Source organism: Physeter macrocephalus, chromosome 12 (genome assembly GCF_002837175.3).
Source record: "Physeter macrocephalus isolate SW-GA chromosome 12, ASM283717v5, whole genome shotgun sequence".
Taxonomy (NCBI): Eukaryota; Metazoa; Chordata; class Mammalia; order Artiodactyla; family Physeteridae; genus Physeter; species Physeter macrocephalus.
The window spans coordinates 11,431,729-11,436,702 of record NC_041225.1 but is presented as its reverse complement, the minus strand read 5'-3'; positions in this window follow the sequence as shown (position 1 = coordinate 11,436,702).

The window sequence follows — 4,974 nt, the reverse complement described above, 5'->3', positions numbered from 1 at the left end:
GGCTGGGCCCGTGAGCCATGGCCGCTGAGCCTGCGCGTCTGGAGCCTGTGCTCCGCAACGGGAGAGGCCGCAACAGTGAGAGGCCCGCGTACCACATAAAAACAAACAAACAAAAAAAACAAAATACTGGGGGTAGATGATTGCTACTGGCATCTAGCCAGTAGAGACCAGGGATGACGCCATACATCCTACAATGCACAGGACAACCTCTACAACTAAAAGTTACCTAACCCGAAATGTCATTAGAGCTGAAGTGGAGAAACTCTGGTCTAGGGTTAGGAAATTACATCTTAAATATGACACACAAAAAGTTCTAACTCTAATTGTTTAATTGCTAAGTTTGACAACATTATAATGAAGAACGTCTGTCCATGAAAAGATTCTGCCAAGAGAATGAAAATGCAAGGCACAGAGTAGGAGATCTCATACAGATAGAGCCAGCAAAGGGCTCATCTGCAGAATACAGGTAAGGAAAAATACAAACAAGGCAACAGAAGAATGTTCCAGAGACCTCGACCAGCACTTCACAAAGAGAAAATCCAAATGGCCAACAGATATTAGGAAAGGTACTCAGAATCATTGTAAACATGGAAATATTGATTTTAATTGTTGTAATTAGATACAGAATTTAAGGTCAGATCATTCCAAGTGTTAGAAAGAATGTGAAGCACTCGAAAGCTTTTGGGGGAGGATTTAAATTGATAGAGCCTCTTGAAAAACATTTGGTGTTACTCTGTCTGAGAAAACTGAACGTGCCATGCTGTGTAACGTGTAAAGTAGACATTCCTCTCCTGGGCCTACGATCTATAGGAATGCAGGCTTATGTATGTCAGGAGATGTACGTAAGAATATTCATGGCAGTGTTGTTTAAAATGGCCCTGGACTGGAAACGCTCACAATGCCCATGAACGGATAAATGATCTGTGATCATGTATGTATGTATGTATGTATGTATTTTTTTCATAGAATAGAATACCATACAGCCCTGAAAATGAATGCACTGTGGTGAAATTCAGAACAAAAGAAGTATATCATTCCATTTATATAAAGTTCAAACAACATAAACCAGTCAAAACTAGCATATTTTGAGATTTATATTTAAGTGATAAACTGGAAAGAGCAAGGATGAGATTACCATAAAAATCATGCTGGTGAAGGACAAGTGCAGAAGTTAAGATTAAGAAGGAAAGGAGCCAGGCTTCTGGGATGTGGCAGTGTTTTATTTACCAACCTGAATGGTGGTTTGGTAGACATTTCCTTTGTGATAAATCATCGTGCTGTAGATCTGTTTCGTGCAGATTTCTGCATGTGTGCTATATTTTAAAATTTGAGAATGGCCTGTTTTATTTTTAAAATGTTTCAAACTAAACTCTTCAAACAGGATAGAATAATAGGGTGTAGGTTATAGACTGTGTCCCAAGGTGATGAGCTTAAGTGTTCCTAAATCACCTTAAGAACTGTGATTGGATTTGTTTCTCCTGAGAGCCTGGAGTTGTGAGATGATGAGGTTCTAAAACTCAAAAGCCTGAGACAAAGAGGCCTGGCTTCCTGCTTCCCAGCTTCCCTGCTCGCAGGGAGCCTGGCAGAGAAGTTTGAGCTGCAAAGAAGTTGGGATTCCTCTCCTGGAGCTGAGTAAAACCTACCCCTAGCTAGGGCTCCTTCCTTCTTTCCTTCCTTCCTTCCTTCCTTTTGAGGTTCTTGCAGGTAAGAGGTGAACCAAACGTGTTGCCCTTTTGCTCTCTTGTTTGGTGGCCTTGGGTGCGCCAGTTGGGAGGGATGGTGGCTTGAGGTGCAAACAGGAGGAGGCGGGGTGAGAAGTACCGCCGAGGCAGTTAGGACTCCTTGGATCTGGGTTTCCCAGGGGACCCGGCTACGTGGACGTGAAGTGTGGAGAGAGGTCAGGGCCCTTCTTCACTCCTGTATTCATTCAGCAAGTGTTTACTAGGCATCTGCTTTAGGTCAAGCACAATTTGACATGATGAGGAGACAGCAGTGAATAAGGAATCTCTGCTTGGGGAGGGATTTCTTTTTTTTTTTTTTTTTTTTTTTAATTTTTTGGCGCATCGCATGGCGTGCGGGATCTTTGTTCCCCAACCAGGGATCGAACCCAGCGCCCCCTGCAGTGGAAGAGCGGAGTCTTCACCACTTCACCGCCAGGAAAGTCCTTTGGCTGGGGTTTTCTATTGCAGAGGGGTAAGATGGAAAATAGACCAAATTTTTCAATTAAATTGTTTGTCAGGTGCAGCATTCAGCATCACCTGGGACTGCAGTAGAAATGCAGAATCTCAGGCCTCACCCCAGACCCACTGAATCAGAATGAGCATTTTAACAATATCTGGAAGCACTGTGTTCGGTGATGGTAAGTGCCATGGAGAAAAATAAATCAGGGAAGTGGCCTAGGGTGTCCTGGGGGGTCGGGGGAAGGGCAGTCAAAACTGTGAGAAGGTGACATTCCAACTAAGGCGTGGGAAAGCAGAATGCTCCCCTGGGATACATAGGTAAGGAGCTTTGCTGGCTCAGAGTAGACGTACAAAGGCCCTGAGGCTCTAGTCTGCCTGCGCGTCCCTTGGGAGAACTGCGGCTGGAAAGGAGGAGCAGGGGAATGTTATCAGAGAGAAACCAGACACCTCAGGACGGTGAGACAACCAGTAGTGGCTGGGCTTTGTAGGCACCCTTGGGGATTTGGGTTTCCTTCTGGGTGAAGGAGCAAACCTGAGGGATTTTGAGCCGAGGAGTGATATTAGCCAGGATTCCATTACACTCAAAGAATTATTCCGGCTGCTGGCTTAGAAACAGACTCAGCAAGCAGGCGCTAGAAGGCCAGTTAAGAGCTGACAGCCGTCATTCAGCAGAGGTGCGGTCCGGCCCCAGCAGGAGCAGCTTGTGTGGAAGTGGTCCAATCCTGGATGCATTCTGGAAGCAGAGCAGCCTGGACCTGCTGATGGCGCTGCCCATGCGGTGTGAGGGAAGCAGGGGAGCGGCGAGCGTCTCCTGGGGTTCTGGTCTGAGTCAAAGAAGAAGGGACGGGAGTTGAGGGAGACAGAGCCTGCAGGCAGTGCGAGCTCCCCAAACTCCCCACCAGTCCCCTCGGAGGAGAGTAGACTGGAATCTCCTTGGGGGGGTGGCAGCTCTGAGCAGAAAGAAATGCCTTAGAGAGTTTGGTTTCAGCTGGATGTGGGTTTTTTTGTTTTTTGGATTTTGGGGGGCAAATTTTGCTTCCTACCCCACAGTGTGGCCAAGTTTGTCTTAATATAGAGCATTCCAACTAAAAACAAAGCCAGAGGAACGGAGATGAGGCTGAGAAGTAGGCCGGAAAGTGATAACCTAGCAGACTGTGAAGAAAGGTAGAAGTTGATGGGTGTTGGGGGTAGAGCCCAGAGGGGGCATGGATTCTATAAAGGCTGGAAAAAAAAAAAGGGGGTGGTGGCAGCTGCGGCTGGTACCTGGAGACTGAGGAATAGGTAGAGGTCGGACGTGGGTGGCCTGGGGACTTGCTAAGGACTATTTAGAGCAATAAGAACCAGAGGGGCTTGAGTGGAGGAGACATCCAGTCGTCCCTCGGCATCCATGGGAACTGGTCCCAGGATAGCCCCACCCCCGTGCTCAAGTCCCTGTATGAAATAGCGCAGGACAATGAATACCGAGTCTGGCCTCGGTGTCTGCGGCTGTGAAAAGGCGCTGGCTGTAATCAGATTGACTTTAAAAAGATTTCGAAGGTTTCGCTGGCTGCTTCCTGGAGAAGAACTCCAGGGTGGGTAAAAGGGGATGGAGGCTGATCTGTGGCGCCGGTGAGGAGACCGGGCTTGGACTGGGGAGGCGGCAGCTTGGAGGGAGGGGCCGTGGGTAGATTCCAGAGGTGCCTCGTAGGTCACATAGGCCGTGCTGGGTGGATCTCATGGTGCCTACATTTTCTGCGTATATCCGCGCCCCATGTAAGCAGGGCCTGCTTCCCCCTGCCTCTGTCCCCTCCCATCCACCTCCCAGTGGACAGGCCTGATCCTCTCCTCTCTCTCCTTACCGGCACTTGTCACGGCTGTTTTGCATATTTGGACAGGAGGGTTGGCGGGGGGGAGGGTATTTTCTGGCCATCACACTACACTGTAAGCTTCCTCGGGGCAGAGAACATGTGTCTTTACTTCACGTATGTGTCCAGGGTCGAGCAGTGCGCCTGGCTCGGGTATGTGCTCCCTGAACACGCGTCAAGAGCAGGCGAGAACATAGAACATCACACCAATTTGCATCTCCCATCACAGGGTTCGCTGCACACAGGAAACTGAGACCCTGAGAGAATAAGGCAGGGATGGAAGTCAAAGCACAAGTGGCCAGCCTGGCTGCAGATCCGCGTCTGCCCACAGCTGTAACCTGTCCAAAGGCACCCGGACCGGAAGCGGAGGGCGAGGGAACCCAGCCCCGCACCATGCCTGGGAGGCGAGTCCCCCCGGGGACTTTGCATTCCACCCTCCTCCCCAAGGCTGGATGCCCAGGGCTCTCACCCACCACCCTGAACTAACAGATCGTCACTGTCCGCATTTTCACTCTTCCTCTTCCTTCCATACTGAGGAAGTGACCGAAGGCGTCTCTGAAATTACATTTCATTTCGCCAGAATCCAGAATCAATTTGAACCCTCCACACAAAACTGAACGTCTCTGCTGTTAAATTCGTTCTCACTTCAGATTTTCTTTAGGGGAAGGGGGTTTCCCTCCTGGCCAGTAGTGTTTCAGGAGCAGATCCTTCCCAAGGAGGAGGGCCCTAGCCCGGCAGCACCCCTCTGGGCCAGCACCCTACTGTGCCCTACCGACCAGGTCTCTGGGTGTCTGCAAAACACTGCTGTTTTGTTGGCCCTAGCTAAAAACTAGGAGCACTAAATTTGCAGAGATCAGATTTTTTTTTTTTTTAAAGAATCATGGGGGGGGCTTCCCTGGTGGCGCAGTGGTTGCGCGTCCGCCTGCCGCTGCAGGGGACGCGGGTTCGCG